An 18,100-nucleotide genomic window follows, 5' to 3' on the forward strand; every position below is an offset into this window, starting at 1 on the left:
GAAGGGCAAGACCATACAGGTCGTAACATCTTCAGATGGCTCTCATACAATCGCTTATCTTGTCATCATCCATGGGAGGCCAGCAGATGACACATACCCTGAGCCATATGTGGAATATACATTACAACCTATTTTGATAAGAGATTTCTAAAAATATGAAGGAAGCAATAGTCACATATGGAATACACTCAACACATGTAAGACAGATGTTAAATTTGTGGTCTACCTCACATAGAATCATTCCAGATGACTGGAATCAGTTAATTTCAGCTGTTCTAGAATATAGCCACCAGTTACAATGGAAAAGTTGGTTGAGAGAAGAGGCAAGAAATTTAGAGGAACAAGGTAAACTCAGAGGTTTTGAGATCTCCCAAGATCAAATACTGGGTGAGGGACGTTTCGGTGACAGGAATGTACAAGCCAGTTATGATGAGCATACACTATCCCTATGCCATACAGAAGCTCTAAATGCTTGGGGAAAAATTCCAGAATCTGGAAAACCAACTGAGGTATACACTAAGATATTTCAGGGACCGCAAGAACCTTTTACTGATTTTTTTTTTTTACAAAGGCTGACCACAGTTATAATGAAAGCTGTGTCAGATAAAGGATTAAGACAAGACTGAGTCCTTGGTGTCCAACAATGCTAATACAGAACCATATTTGTTGTAATGTACATATATTTCTACTCTTATTTGAAATGTTTGTATATTGATACAAATGTAAACTTATATTTGTCATACTGTATGTATGTTCTACCTCTGTTTAGGATATTTGGTATATTGATACATATTTAGGATTACTGTTATATTGCATATTGTAATATACATTCCTACCTCTGCTTTAGCTATTTTGTGTATTGTCACAATTTTGAGGTCATTGTCCTTTTACTGTACATTTGCTTACAGACTCTTTACCCTGTTTACGTGAAGCCTTAGTCATTAGGTTATCTAGATAGATAAGACTTATAGATTTATAGTCACCTATGCTTGTCATCTCTATAGTTATGTTACTTAGGTTCTCCAGACTTACAGAAACATATGTCAGATGGGTAGGTAATCTTCAAACACTTCATAGGCCTGGAGAATATGGCATTTAAATGTTTTGATAACTTGGAATTCTGTTGACGTGAGACATGATTGCTCCTGGCAGCACCGATCTGATCCTGAGAGAATGTTGGGCTTCTGAGACATTTCCATTTGGAAGTTTGTGTTCACCTTGGCACAAAATGGACTACTGGGAAAAGAACTGCCCTTGCCTCGACTGCTGATGGTAAAATGGTCTGACAGATACTCTAGGTCTGTAGCCAATTTGAGTGCACCAACGACGCTGAGAAACTTTAGGTGACTGTCCAGGCTGCCAGCTGTCTCTGTCTACTCTTGCAAGACTCCCGAAAGTTGCTTGTGTCCTTCTCCCATTTCTCAAGTATTATTATATTCCTTCTCGGGTCTTTGATGGGATTGAAGACTAACAGTTATAGTTACAATCTTCCTGTATCTTAGCTAGAACATATTAAGTATTAGATTTAGGTTCTTTAGGATAGGACATCTTTTGGAATGATCTCTGAAATGTGCCATTTACCTATGTTCCAGACTTCTCTGGATCTTAGTACATGTCTCTTGTTTGATAGTGTTTGTGTTAGTTGTAGTTCCATCTTGTCTAGGTCATTATCCCTTACTACTTCTGGACAACATTTGATAATCATTCCTATTGTATATAGTTTTGTATTAGGTTAAAACTTTCTTATTTAGACAAAAGGGGGAGATGTAGTGGGTAGCTGTTCCAGCTTTGACCTGTAAGTACTGCCCCTAGTGAGGCTTCTGGTAACTGCCATGCCTACCTATGACCTATGTGGAGTTGCCTTGATAAATCCCCACAATAAGAGATAGAGAAGGACATTTCATAATCATCAAAGGAAAAATACATTAAGATGAAGTCTCAGTTCTGAATATTTATGACCCAAATACAAGGGTCATAATGTTTGTACCCACATTTGTAAAATAAACATTACTAAAGTTTAAATCACACATTAATAGTAGGAGACTTCAATACCCCCACTCTCACCACCAGACAGGTCTGTCAGACAGAAACTTTACAGAGAAATAAGAGAACTAATAGATATTATGACTCAAATGGACTTAATAGACAATTACTCCCACAACCACAAAATAATCAAAATACTAAATATGCAGAATAAAGAAAGAATACTAAAAGTTGCAAGGTAAAAGGCCAACTAACATTTGAAGGCAGACTTATTAGAATTACATCTGAATTCATAATGGAGACTCTAAAAGCCAGAAGGGCCTGGATAGATAGATGTCTTGCAGACTCTCAGAGACCACAGATGCCAGCCCAGACTACTATACCCAGCAAAACTTTCAATCACTGTAGATGGAGAAAATAAGATATTCCACAATAAAGTCAAATTTAAACAGTACCCATCTACAAATCCAGCCCTAGAGAAGGTGCTAAAAGGAAAACTCCAACCTAAGGAGGTTAACTATCCCCACACACAGGAAATAATCTCACACCAGCAAAATCAAAAGAAGGGAAACACAGGCAGACAGACAGACAGACAGACAGACAGACAGACACACACACACACACACACACACACACACACACTGCCACCACCACCACCACCACCACCACCACCACCAAAATAACAGGAATTAAGAATCATTGGTCACTAATATCCCTCAATATCAATGGACTCAATTCCCAATAAAAAGACACAGGCTAACAGAATGGATGCAAAAACAGGATCCATCCTTCTGCTGTATACAAGAAACATACCTTAACATCAGAGATGGACATTACCTCAGAGTAAATGGTTGGAAAAAGATTTTCCAGCAAATGACCCAAGAAGCAAGCTGGTGTAACCATCGTAATATTTAACAAAATAGACTTCCAACCAAAATCAGAAGGACATTTCATACTCAATTAAAGGAAAAACTGACCAAGATGACATTTAAGTTCTGAACATCTATGTTCCAAATGTAAGGGGACCCACATTTGTAAAAGAAGCATTACTAGAGCTTAAACCACACATTGAACCTCATACGTTAATAGTGGGAGATCTCAACACCTCACTCTCATCCATGGACAGGTCATCCAGACAGAAACTAAACAGAGAAATAATGGAGCTAACAGACATGATTCAAATGGACCTGTAAGATATCTACAGAACATTTTACCCAAACACAAAAGAATATACCTTCTTCTCAGCACCTCACAGAACCTTCTCTACAACTGACCACACACTTGGTCACAAAGCAAGTCACAGTATATATAAAAAAATTGGAATAATCCCTTGTATCTTATCAGATCATCATGAATTAAGACTGAATTTCAACAGCAACAGAAACAACAGAAAACCTATAAACCCATGGAAACTGAACAACTCTTTACTGAATGACCACTGGGTCAAGGAAGAAATAAAGACAGAAATAAAGACTTTCAAGAATTCAATGAAAATGAATGCACAACATACCCAAATTTATGAGACACAATGAAAGCAGTGCTAAGTGGAAAGTTCACAGCACTAAATATCTACATAAGGAAATTAGGGAGGTCTCATACTAGCAACTTAACAGCACACCTGAAAGCTCTAGAACAAAGAAGCAAATTCACCCAGGAGTAGATGCCTAGAAATAATCAAACTCTAGGCTGAAATCAATAAAATAAAAACCAAGAGAACAATACAAAGAATCAATGAAACAAAGAGTTGGTTCTTTGAGAAAATCAGCAAGACAGACAAACCCTTATCCAAACTAACCAAAAAGCAGAGAGAAAATATCCAAATTTACAAAATCAGACACAAAAAGGGGCACATAACAGCAGATACTGAGGAAATCCAAAGAAACATTGTCATATTTCAAAGACCTGTATTATACAAAATTGGAAAATCTAAAAGAAATGGACAATTTTCTTGACTACCACATACTGAAATTAAATCAAGACCAGATAAACAATTTAAATAGACCTATAACCAGTAAGGAAATAGAAGCAATTATTAAAAGTCTCCCAACCAAAAAAAGCCCAGAGCCAGATGGTTTCAGCATGGAATTCTACCAGACCTTCAAAGAAGAGCTAATACCAATACTCCTCAAATTGTTCCACACAATAGAAACAGAAGGAACATTGCCAAGTTCTTTTTAGGCTGCTATGATTAGCCTGATACCCAAACCACACAAATACGCAACTAAGAAAGAGAATTATAGACCAATCTCCCTCATGAACATTGATGCAAAAATATGCAATAAAATACTAGCAAACTGGATACAAGAACACATCAAAAAAAATCATTCACCATGATCAAGTAGGCTTCACACCAGAGATTCAGGGATGGTTCAACATACAAAAATCTTTTCAATGTAATCCACCATATAAACAAACTGCAAGAAAAAAAAAAAAACACATGAACATCTCATTAGATCCTGAAAAAATCTTTGACAAAATTCAACACTCCTTCATGATAATGGTCTTGCAGAGATCAGGGATACAAGGATCATACCTAAACATAATAAAAAGCAATATACAGCAAGCCTACAGCCAACATCAAATTAAATGGAGAGAAACTCGCTGGGCGGTGGTGGCACACGCCTTTAATCCCAGCACTCGGGAGGCAGAGCCAGGTGGATCTCTGTGAGTTCGAGGCCAGCCTGGGCTACTAAGTGAGTTCCAGGAAAAGGCGCAAAGCTACACAGAGAAACCCTGTCTCGAAAAACCAAAAAATAAAATAAAATAAAATAAAATAAAATAAAATAAAATAAAATAAATGGAGAGAAACTCAAAGCAATTCCACTAAAATCAGGAACAAGATAAGGCTGTCCACTCTACTCTCTATATATCTATTCATTATAATACTCGAGGTTCTAGCTAGACAACTAAAAGATCACAAAAAGAGATCAAGGGGATACAAATTGGAAAAGAAGTCGTCAAACTTTCACTATTTGCAGATGATATGATAGTATATGTAAGTGACCCCAAATTCTACCAGGGAACTCCTACAGCTGATAAACTTTTTCAGTAATGTAGCTGGATACAAGATTAACTAAAAAAAAATCAGTAGCCCTCCTATATACAAATGATAAACGGGCTGGGAAAGAAATCAGAAAAACAACACCCTTCACAATAGCCACAAATAATATAAAATATCTTGGGGTAACTCTAGCCAAACAAGTGAAAGACCTGTATGACAAGAACCTTAAGTCTTTGAAGAAAGAAATTGGAGATGATATCAGAAAATGAAAAGATCACCCATGATCTTGGATCAGTAGGATTAACGTAGTAAAAATGGAAATATTACTAAGAGTAATCTACAGATTCAATGCAATCCCCATCAAAACCCCAAGAAAATTCTTCAGAGACCTCGAAAGAACGAAACTCAACTTCATATGGAAAAACAAAAAACCCAAGATAGCTAAAACAATCCTTTACAATAAAGGAACTTCCTCAAGACCCAGCTATACCACTCTTGGGCATATACCCAAGGAATGCTCAGTCATACCACAAGGACACTTGCTCAGTTATGTTCATAGCAACATTAGTCATAATAGTTAGAACCTAGAATCAATCTAGATGCCCCTCAACCAAAGCATTCTTGGATAATGGATAAGGAAAATGTAATACATATACACAATGGAGTACTACTCAGCAGTAAAAAACAATGACATCATGAAATCTGCAGGCAAATGGATGGAACTAGAAAATATCATCCTGAGTGTGACAACCCAGACTCAGAAAGACAAATACGGTATGTACTCACTCATAAGTGGATATTAGATGTGAAGTAAAAGAACAGGCTACAATCCACAGCCCCAGAGAGGCTAAGTAACAAGGAGAGCCCAAAGAAGATGCATGGATTTCCCTGGGAATGGGAAATAGAAGAGAGCTACTGGGTAAACTGGGAGTGGAGGGCATGGGGGGATCAGAGCATGAGGGATTGGGTTGGGTGGGCTGGGGGCAGGATGGAGAGGGAGAGTAATGAAAGATGTCTTGATGGGGGGTGGCATTTCTAGATTAGGGAGAAACCTAGCGCCAGGGAAACTCCCAGAAATGCACGAGGATGACCTCAGCTAAGACTCCTAGCAATAGAGGAGAGGGTGCCTGAATTGACTTTCCCCTGTAATCAGATTGGTGACTACCCTAATTGTCATCAGAGAGCATTTATCCAGTAACTGATGGAAGCTGACGCAGAGATCCACAGCCAAGCACTGGGCCGAGCTCAGGGAGTTCTGTTGAAGTGAAGCAGGAGGGATTGTACAAACCAGGGAGGTCAAGGTCATGGCAGGGGAACCCACTGAGACAGCTGACCTGTGCCCTCTGTATGTATGTGACAATTGTGTAGCTTGGTCTGTTTGTCGGGCTCCCAGGCGTGGGATCAGGACCCGTCCCTGGTGTTTGAACTGGCTTTGGGGAACCTATTCCTATGCTGGGATGCCTCGTCCAGCATTGATGCAGGAGAGGAGTTTGGTCCTGCCTCAGTTTGGTGTGCCATGCTTTGTTGATGCCTATAGTAGGCCTGCCCCTTTCTAAACTGAGAATGAGAAGTGGATGAGGGGGTGTAGATGGGAGGTGGGGCAGGGGACAGGAGGATGGAGGGGAAACTGTGGTCGGTATGTAAAATAAATGAAAAAAATTTATTTAATTTAAAAAAAAGAAATGGCTTGCTCTGAAGACACCAAGACTACATGCTGCTGGTTTCTCCGATATAACCTTGCCCATCCTGCCCAAATCTGTACAGCTTAGAGACTGACCGAACTGGAACAGTGGAAAATGAAGAAATGACAGACACAAATGCGGAAAAGGTGAGATGAGATAGGCTGATGAGAGATTTGTCATCAGCACCTGGAAACTCAGAGCATTTGCTACAGACAGCACCAGTGAGGAGGAGGGGCTGCCATAGCCAATCTCAGTGGCAGGTCTCTGTAGGGGAGCTGCCTCCGTCTGGGGCTGCAGTCATCCAGGGGGAGGAAGCTGGGGTTGGTAGTTTCTGCACACACTGGTCCTAGCTAAAGGTCAGCCCTTTGCCATACTCTGATCGGGGAGGGCCTTGCCATTCCTCTAAGCCTGACCTGAGGAAGGCCTGGCCACTCCCATGGGTCTGAGGCATTGGGGCCCTTCACACAGCTGTGCTCATATCAACAGTACATATTCACTCAGGACTTCATCCGCTCCCCACACTATCCTGACCGGCACACCCAGCTAGAACCCATCACACGTTATGGAAGGTGATCTAGTTTCATTTTCAGTTGCTATGATAAAATATCCGGATAAAGAGCAGATTTGTTTTAGCTCACAGATCCAGAGGGATGGAGTCCACCACAAAGAGAAGACAGGCGGCAGGCTGGAAAGGCACGGCAGCATAATGACAGAGGGAAGCTGGCCCAACATATCACATCCACACTCAGAAATCAGGGGCGTGGGGGATGACACAGAGACAGAGACCACAAAATGGGACAATAAAATCACAAAGCCCAGGACCAGTGACTTCAGCAGGGCTCCACCTCCCAAAGGTCCATAACCTCCCACATGGAGCCAGCAGCTGAGAACCCAGTGTTCAAACACAGGTGCCCATGGGAAACTTCATCTTCAAACCACAAAAGGCATCATGGACATACGATAGAACTGGAAACCTGAAGGCAGAGGTCTCAGAAGAGCATCTCCCACATGAGCCTGGGATTCACATTATCCTCCATTCTTCTCAGTGTCCCATAACCTGAAACACAGTAAAAACATAGAAGGTGTTGTAGAATATTATTTTAAAATGTGTTACATTTGTTTATGTTGCATTTGTCTAACTCTGTGAAGCCGTTACTTTGCCTGTCTAAAATACCTGATGGTCTAACAAAGATCTGAATGGGGCCAGGTGGTGGCACACGCCTTTAATCCCAGCACCCAGGAGGCAGAGCCAGGCAGATCTCTGTGAGTTCGAGGCCAGCCTGGTCTACAGAGTGAGATCCAGGACAGGCACCAAAACTACACAGAGAAACTTTGTCTTGAAAAAAAAAACCAAAAAAAAAAAAATCTGAATGGGCCAATAGCAAGGCAGGAGAAAGGATAGGCAGGGCTGGCAGGCAGAGAGAATATATAGAAGGAGAATTCTGGGAGAAGAGATCAAGGAGCCAGAGAAGGAGGAGGACTCCAGGGACCAGCCAACCAACTACACAGTAAACCACGGAGTAAGAGTAAGATTTACAGAACTAAGAGAATGGGAAAAGCCCCGAGGCCAAAGATAGATGGGATGATTTAAAGTTAAGAAAAGTTGGAAAGGAACAACCCAAGCTAAGGTCAGACCAGGCATTTATAATTAAGAATAAGCCTCTGTGTGTGATTTATTTGGGAGCTGGGTGGCGGCCCCCACAAAAGAGTAAAGCCACCAACATGGGGCTCAAATATCCATCTAGAGCCTGAGAAAGCTGAACAAGAACAATAAAAAGGGATATGGCTCCTTTAAGAGTTTCAGTCAGACAGTTTTTGCTGATCACTGAGCCCTTGAGCACCTAGTACATTAAGTAGAAACAAACAAACAAAAACAAAAACTAAGTAAAAATGCCTGCTACAGTGTAAGCATCGGCATTCAAGAGCTCTAGGAAGGTTGAATGCAGTTCCTGGTCAGACAAACCTCCGACCGGAAGCTAGTTTTGTGCTTGGTTTTCACAACCCAAGAAGTAGGCAGAGCCAGCTGAGAGCCACAGGCGGAGGATCCAGCTGTAGGTTAGCAGTTTAAAGGTTTGCTCATACAGTCAAAAAAAGGCTGAAAATACACAATAAAAGAGGTGCAGATGGAAAAACCTCTAAACAGGTTACAGTGTGTTTAACAATGTATGTAGGCTTAAGAAAAGAAAAAGGGTGTAGTCATAGAAAGAAAGAAATAGTTTAAAAATGAAGTCTTTAAAAAAGTAATAGAAAAAGAACAAGCCATATAGAGATGGGAAATACACAGGGAGTCTGGATCCTGTATGTTATTGTGCTGATTTTGAATTTTTTGAATGGTAATGACCAAATGACAGCTGCTGGCAGACATGGGCTTGTGAACAGGACTAAAATTGAACCAACCAAGATACTTTAGGGCTACCTTAACTTTAAAAAAAGAAGTAAAAAAAATACATCTGTCAAAAGGAAATCAAAAATGCTTTGAAGTTTGGTTCCCACAGGAGATAAGAGACTATGGATTCCTTCAGGGTTAATATGGATCAGGTGTGATCAGGGGAGACCCCCTGAAACTTGACAGGTGATATCTATCAGCAAAGGTTACTGCTGGTCTTCCCAGGACTTGGTGATTATCTCAAAAATTTCTCAGGGACCCTAAAGATACTTCATCCATATTCAGCAGGAAGTAGTCTAAAGAACTATGTCCAAATTCCCAAAATATTAGTTATGAATGTTTGTTTTCATCTAAAGGGGGTTCATTATAAAAAGACTAGATAGAGTATATTATTGAATCTATTATAAACTAAGAGACAACTGATCTCAAATATTTTGTATTTGTAAGGACTTTTGTATATTGATATAAATTTAAGGAAATTTTTGTTGCAACACACTATGTGTGTTTCTGTTCTTGTTTGGGGGATTTTTGTATACTGATAAAAATTTAAGATTATTTTTGTTACAACATATTGTATGTATGTTTCTATTTTTGTTTGAGGTATTGTGCCTATGCAGTTCACTTGGAAATGTAGGGTAAAGATCTAGTTTTTGAAAGCTATTATTATAAACTATATAGAATAATCAGAAAACCTAGGTTAGTGGTTAGTCATTTATAACAATCAAAATTATAGATATGTTCAGTATGCTTTCCAGATCATATAGAAATATATTTTGATAGAAAGATGGTCTTCAGACCTTTTAAGGACGTATAGAATATGGCATTTAAAATGTTAACTTAAAGTTTTTCATGACAATGAGACAACTCTGCTCCTGGCAGCACCAATTTACTTCAGAGAAGATGATGGGCATCAAAGAAACTCGTTATGGAGTTTGCTTTCATTGTGGCAAGGTTAGCCACTGGGCAAAGAAACTGATTTTGCCTTGACTGCTTGACTGTGTGCTGTGCAGACTGGACATGCAGGACCCAAAGTGACTTTGAACTTTGTCAAAACAAAATGGGATGGTCCTTCAGGGTTCCTGGTTCACAGAAGAGTCTGCCAGATATTACACAGGACACAGAGGAAAGTGACTGACGAACTTTGCCAAGACAAGGCAGGACAATCCAAAATTCCTGCTTCATAGTAAATCTGCCAAAGACTCTAGGCCTGTAGATTGAAGACGGATGCCCCAACATTGCAGCAGAAACTTTGGGTGACTGTCTAGGCAGTCAAATGTCTCTGTCATTGCTGGAGTTTTGGAAGTTGTTTGCAATGCACTTTTTGTTAACTCAAATAATATTATCCTTCTGGGGCCTTTGATGGAGTTGAAGACTAGATAGTTATAGTTGCAGTTTTCCTTAGTTATAACAGAAAAGTAAATTAGGTGTAAAATTTTGTGTTCACTAAGATAGGATAGATAATGCATTATTTTCTCTGAATATGCTAACTACAAATGGACAGAATATTGTAAATTAATTCTTACTTAACAACTTTTTGTTGTGTATAGTTTTACTATGTTAAAGTTAAAATCTTTATATTTATTTCGACATAAGGAAAGAAATGTTGTAGAATATTATTTTAAGATGAGTTACTTTTGTTTATGGTGCATTTGCTTAACTCTGTGAAACTGTGTTACTGTGCCTGTCTAAAACACCTGACGGTCTAATAAAGAATTGAATGGCCAATAGCAAGGCAGGAGAAAGGATAAGTGGGGCTGGCAGGCAGACAGGAGTATATAGAAGGAGAAATCTGGGAAGAGGAGTAAAGATCAAGGAGCCAGAGAAGGAGGAAGATTCCAGGGACCAGCCACACAGCTACACAGCAAGCCACAGAGTAAGAGTAAGATTTACAGAAGTAAGAGAACAGGAAAAGCACCAAGGCCAAAGACAGATGGGATAATTTAAAGTTAAGAAAAGCTGACTAGAAATAAGCCAAGCTAAGGCCAGGCATTTAGAATTAAGAATAAGTCTCCATGTGTGATTTATTTGGGAGCTGGGTGGCAGGCCCCTAAAAAGAGTAAAGCCAAACAACAACACAAAGATGCTCTGAGTGTTCCATGGGCCAGTGCTATGTTAGGAGCAGCTGTGAGCAACAGGTACTATTCCTATGCCAGCAGTCAGCTTGACACATTTCATGGGTATCTGCTCACTACAAATGAAGTGTGTCCTAGAGACAGACATTGAGAGACTCACCCAAGGTGACAGTTACTAAATTGTCAGCGGGGACTGAAACCCAAGCTTCCTTCGTTCTTCCTCGCCACCTTCAAGCAGGAGAGTCTGTGTGACTACCAGTTTACAGAGTAGGCGCAGTTTCCTTCCAGACTGCCTTGCCTCCTTCCTTAACGCTTCCTTAATGCTCTCATCCCATAATTAGCACCCAGAACAAGGCCGGCCAGTGTTAGGCATTCTCTAAACATTTGCTTAATGAGTATGTAAGTACAATGAGAAGACTCAGCGGCAGCTACTGATTGAAATGGCAGATAAACTAAACTCACTCATGCTAAACTACAAACTCCAGGGAGTTTGTGGACAGACCTCAGTGAGCACACCTGCACAGCATGCATGAGGCCCTGGGTTTCATCCCCAGGACCAAAAAGAAATCCCTAACTGTGTTATGCCTGATCCAAACAACTTTTGAAATATTAATTGCTATTGTGCACTCAGTATTCCCTATTATTTCCTGTTACTCTCCTTCCCCGCTCCCCAGCTAAATGATTTGGCTACATATTCCAGGAGTTACTTTTTTAGTAGAAAGGCCAAGAAAAATCTTGGAGGCCATGAAAGTTTCAAATATCTCAAAGCGTGCAACAGCACATTCCAGACTACAGGGAGGGGGGAAAGACTGGAGGGATGCAGGCGTAAGGATACACTGAGCCCCTGAGGAAAGGGGAGCCAATACTGTCCCTGTGGTTTATTCAGAAAGAAAAACAGAAGCTGGCACAGTGGTGCATGCCTACAATCCCAGCACCCAAGAGGCTAAGGCAGGAGAATTGCCAGTTCCAGGCCATCTGTCTGGGCTACATAGCAAGACCCTGTCTACTCCTCACCTTCAGAAAATGTTTCTGTCACCCAAGTTTGACCCAGTTCTGAAGACTGTGGAAACAACGCAGACGTGACATGCAGAGGCAAAGCTTGGAAAACAGGCCTTGGTTGGAGCACCGCCCACTTTTTCTTGCTTTCTTCTGAAGGAGTCTTCTTAGACCCCCACATGGCACCTAAGCCAGGACAGAAGCACACAGTCCTCTGAGCCGAAGAATCAAGACAGATTCTGACAGAGCCAGGTGGGTGAGGCAAGTGGCCAAGAAAGCCCAAGTTCCCTAAGCTGTGGCACACATGGAAGACACAGAGTGACCCCACCCCACGCAACTGAAGGGAGCACAGAGGTGGCAGAGTGCTGTGAACAGCCCACAAAGATCCTTTCCACCTTTGAAAGGACCAAAGGCACAAGAAAAATCCTGCAAGCAGCAAGTGACTCAGCGGAGACCTGACCTGGCAGGAGCTGGGATGGACCGTGGGCAGAACATAGCAGAGGGCAACTGAGGGACAGGAAAAGGCCCTTGGCCTCCCTCCCAGATGTGGTGACTGATCAGGGACAGCCAAACTTGTCCGTCCCTTGGCCCAGGACTTAGCACAGTGAGAGGGTACTGGACCAGTCCTGGAGTGGCTGGGAGGAAGCTGCTGCATCCTCCGCTCTGCAGCTATGGGAGCAGCCAAGCGCTGGCCTCAGCTCAGCACCTGTGCGCTAAATGGAGATAAGCAAGTGTGTTGGGAACCAAGTCGAGGTCAGACAGTTGCAGGTTGACTGGGATAAGGAGCAAATCTAAGTGCCTCCTCCCTGCCCTCCTGGGAGGACCTAGGGACTCAACCCAGACTCTTCTCTGAACTCTCAATGTGCAACTCAGGCTTCACCTGTGAGCAGAGTCCTCCCTGTTGCCAGCGGCTTACAAGCAGGCTTTATTAACTGAGATCTGGCCATAGGAGGGCCCCCATTAGTCCTTTCTCTATTAATCAGATGAATGGATGAAGGAAGGAGGAGAACAACCATGTAGGAGAATCCTACTCACACCAGAGCTCAGGCCCTTCTTCTAGGTACAATGGTTCTCAGAAAGCCTGCTCTGCGTCCTCCCCACTCCTTCAGCCAGCCCTCTGAAGGCACATAGCAGGTAGCACCATCATGGCCATCAGCCTACCCTCATCTCTTCCCTCACCTTGCTGGCTTTCTGCTCAGCTGAAATGGGGATCTTGAAAGAGAGGACTCTGTCAATCACCAGGCCCACATGCAGAGGTTGCCGACAGCCCTAGAGTCAGGCAACACACATGAACAACTTCTTCCCAGACCTTATTTCCTGGTTTTGGCTCCCACTCTCAGCTGAGAAACAGCTGGACAACAGTGGGCCATCTCCAGCCATTGGCATCAAGCTTGGCCTGATGCTGGTACAGGGGACTATCAATACTCTACAAGTGTTACCACTTCCAAGGGACGGAGGAGATACCTGAGTAAGTCACAGAGGACAGGACCTCAGTGCTCAGGACATAACACGGCAAGGACTCACTCTCACCTCCTCTTTCCTCTCAAGGTCACCAGACCAATTTTCTTAAGGAGGAAATCTTTGTGTTCGTTCAAACCCCATATGTCCCCATGTCCTTTCTCTCATACAGTTCAAGCCAATAGCCCCAGCACTAAGGAGACAGAGTCTGGAGGGTCAAGGCTAGCCTGGGCTACATATGATTTCAGTGCCAGCTCAGACTACCTAAAAAAGTGGATTGTTCATTCGTTACACTGGACCCAGTTCTCAGGGTCACACTAGGCACTGCAACAAAGCACAAGCTACAGCCTTCCCTCCTCTGCTGTGCACACCTCCTGGGGATCCCTCAGACCATCTCCCCCGGCCTCTACTTCCCCCAGCCTCTAACACCAGCAAGCATCCCCCCAGCCCCACCCCCATGAACACACCAGCCAAGCAGACCAGTAAAACGAGCAACACACCCAAACATGCTGAAAATCCAGAGAGGAAACAGAAAACAAGGAACAAAACTCCCACCCAACTGAGACAAACCCAGAAATTGGCACTAGAACTATAATCACCCCAAACCCAGATGCCTGGATGCCAACATAAGAACATAACAACAGTCAGGGAAATATGACTCCACTAGAGCTCAGCTGTCCTACCACAGCAGGCCCTGAGTATTCCAACATAGCTAGAGTGCAAGAAAAATACCTTACACCAACTATATGAAGATGGTAGAAGTCCTTAAAGAGGAAATGAATAAATTCTCAAAGAAATCCAGGAAAACACAAACAAACATTTGGAGGAAATGAATAAATCCCTTAAAGACAGCTAAGAACAAACAAACAAATGAAGGAAACACATAAAACTGTTCAAGACCTGAAGACAGAAGTGGAAGCAATAAAGAAAACACAAAATGAGGGAATCTGGGAATGAAAAATTTAGGAATGAGAACAGGAAGTAAGACAAGCTTCACCAACTGATTACAAGAGATAGAAGAGAGAATCTTGGGCACTGAAGATATGTAGAAGAAATGAATACATCAGTTAAAGAAAATGTTAAATCTAAAAAATCCCAACATAAAACATCCAGGAAATCTGGGGTATTATGAAAAGGCCAAACCCAAGAATATTAGGAATAGAGAAAGGGGAACAGCAGATCAAAGGCCCAGAAAACATTTTCAACAAAATCATAGAAGGAAAATTGCCTAACCTAAAGAAGAAGATGACTATAAGAAAAGGTACAAGAAGCATGCAAAACACCAAATAGCTTGGACCAGAAAAAAGTCCCCTCACCACATAATAATCAAAACACTAAACATATAGAGTAAAGAAAGAATATTAAATGCTGAAAAGGAAAAAGACCAAGGAACATATAAAGGCAGACCTATTAGAATTACACCTGACTTTTCAATAGAGACTCCAAAAACCAGAAGGTCCTGGACAGACATGCTGCAGACTCTAAGAGAACACAGATGCCACCCAGACTACTATACCCAGCAAAACTTTCAGTCACCCTAGATGGAGAAAATAAGATATTCCATGATAAAGACAAATTTAGGCAACATCTATCTACAAACCCAGCCCTACAGAAAGTGCTAGAAGGAATGTAATCCAAACCAATGTTAACTACACACATGAAAACACAAATAATAAATAATCTCACACCAGCAACACCAAAAGAAGGGAACCCCCCCACACACACACACCACCACCACCACCACCAATAACAACACAACAGGAACAACAATCATTGTTCACTGATTTCTCTCAATATCAATGGCCTCAATTCCCCAATTAAATAATAAGATTAAAATAATGGATATGAAAACAGGACTTATCCTTCTGCTGCATATAAGAAACACATCTCAACATCTAGGATAGGTATTGCCTTAGTGTACAGAGTTGGAAAAAGATATTTCAAGCAAATGACGATAAGAAACAAGCTGGTATAGCCATTTTAATATCTAACAAAATAGACTTCAAACCACAATTAATCAAAAGAGATGGGAAAGGATGCTACATATTAATCAAAGGAAAAATCCACCAAGATGATATTTCAATTCTTAATCTACGCCCCAAACACAAGGGCACCCACTTAATAAAAGAAACACTACACAGCGTAAATCACACACTGACTCTCACACACTGATAGTGGGAGACTACAATACCCAACTCTCACCAATGAACAGGTCATCCAGACAATAACTAAGCAGGGAAATAATGGAGATAACAGACATTATAAACCAAATGAACCTAAAATATTTACATAATACTCCATCCAAAAACAAAAGAATATAACTTCTTCTCAGTACCTCATGGAACTTTCTCTAAAATTGATAACATACTTGGACACAAAGCAAGTCTCAACTGATACAAGAAAATTGAAATACTCCCCTGGATCCTATCAGACCCCAATGTGCAGCTGGACATCAACAATAACAGAAGCAACACAAAGCTTACAAACTCATGGAAACTGAACAAGTCTCTACTCAATAAAAAATGGATCAAGATAGAACTAAAAAAAATCAAGACTCTCTAGAATTCAATGAAAGTGAATATACAAGATACTCTAACTTATGGGACACAATGAAAGTAGTCCTAAAAGAAAAGTTCATGGCATGAAGTGCCTACATAAAAAAATGGAGAGATCTCATACTATCAACTTAACAGCACACCTGAAAGCTCTAGAACAAAAAGAAGTAAGCACATCCAAAATGAGTGGGTGGCAAGTCAGGGCTGAACTCAATAAACAGAACAAATAAAAACAAACAGAATACCAAGAACCAGTGAAACAAAGAGTTGGTTCTTTGAGAAAAACAACAAGATAGATAAACCTTTATCCAAACTAACTAAAAGACAAAGAGAATATCCAATTTAATAAAATCAGAAAAGAAAAGGTGGACATAACAACAGACACTGAAGAAATCCAAATAATCATAAGACATACTTTTTAAAACCTGTATTCCACCCGATTGGAAAATCTAAAAGAAATAGACAATTTTCTGGACAGGTACCACATACCAAAATTAAATCAAGACCAGATAAACAATTTAAAAAGAACTATAGCCCCTAGTGAAATAGAAACAGTCATTAAAAGTCCCCCAAACAAAAATTTTTAAAAAAGCCCAAGGGTAGATGGTTTTAGCAAAGAATTCTACCCAACTTTCAAAGAAGAGTTAACACCAATACTCCTCAAATTATTCACAAAACAGAAACAGAAGGAATATTGCCCAATTAACTTTATGATGCCACTTACCTTGATACCCAAACTACATAAAGATTCAACAAAGGAAGATAATTACAGACCAGTTTCCCTTAAGAACATAGATGTAAAATTACTCAATAAAATGCTTGCAAACTGAATCCAAGAACACATAAAAAAATCATCCATCATAATTAAGGTTTCATCCCAGAAATGTAGGGATGGTTCAACATACAAAAATCAGGAAATGTAATCCACCATAGGAAGAAAAAAAAACACATGATCATCTTATTAGATGCCAAGAAAGCCTTTGACAAAATCCAACACCATCTCATGATTAAAGTCCTGGAGAGATTAGGGAAACTACGGACATACCTAATCATAACAAAGGCAATTTACAGAAAACCTGTAACAAACACCAAATTAAATGAAGAGAAAAATCAAAGCAATTCCACTAAAATCAGGAATAAGACAAGGCTGTCCACTCTCTCCATATCTATTCAATATAGTATTTGAAGTTTTAGCTAGAGCAATAAGACAACTGAAGGAGATAAAATTGGAAAGGAAGAAGTCAAAGTATCTTTGTTTACAGATGATATAATATGCATAAGTGACCCGAAATATTCTACTAGGGAACTTCTACAGTTGATAAACACTTTCAGCAAAGTGGCTGGATACAAGATTAACTCAAAAAAATTAGTAGCCCTGCTATGGAATAATCCTTCTGTATACTGTGAATATGTATTACTTTCATTGGTTCATAAAAAGTTGACAGGCCAGTAGCTAGGCAGGAAGTTAGGTGGGAAAGCCAAACTGAAAATGATGGAAAGGAGAAGGGCAGAGTCAGAGAAGACATCAACAGGTGAAGAGGGAGCAAGACATGCTGAAGGACAGGTAAAGCCATAAGCCACATAGATTAACAGAAATTACTTAATTTAACTTGTAAGAGCTAGTTAGTAACAAGCCTGAGCTATTGGCTGAGCATTTATAATTAATATTAAACTCAATGTAGTTATTTGAAAACTTCTGCCTACATAGCCCTCCTATACACAAATGACAAATGGACTGAGGAAGAAATCAGGAAAACAGCACCTTTCACAATAGCCTCAAATAATATAAAATATTTATTTTATATATATAAAATATATGAATATAAAATATTCACTCGAACCAAGCAAGTGAAAGACTTACATGATTAAAAACTTCAAGTCTTTGAGGAAAGAAATTGAAGAAGATATCAGAAGATGGAAAGATCTCCCATGCTCATGGATCAGTAGGATTAACATAGTTAAAATGG

The sequence above is a fragment of the Peromyscus eremicus genome, chromosome 16_21 (assembly GCF_949786415.1).
Source record: "Peromyscus eremicus chromosome 16_21, PerEre_H2_v1, whole genome shotgun sequence".
In the NCBI taxonomy this organism is placed as follows: domain Eukaryota; kingdom Metazoa; phylum Chordata; class Mammalia; order Rodentia; family Cricetidae; genus Peromyscus; species Peromyscus eremicus.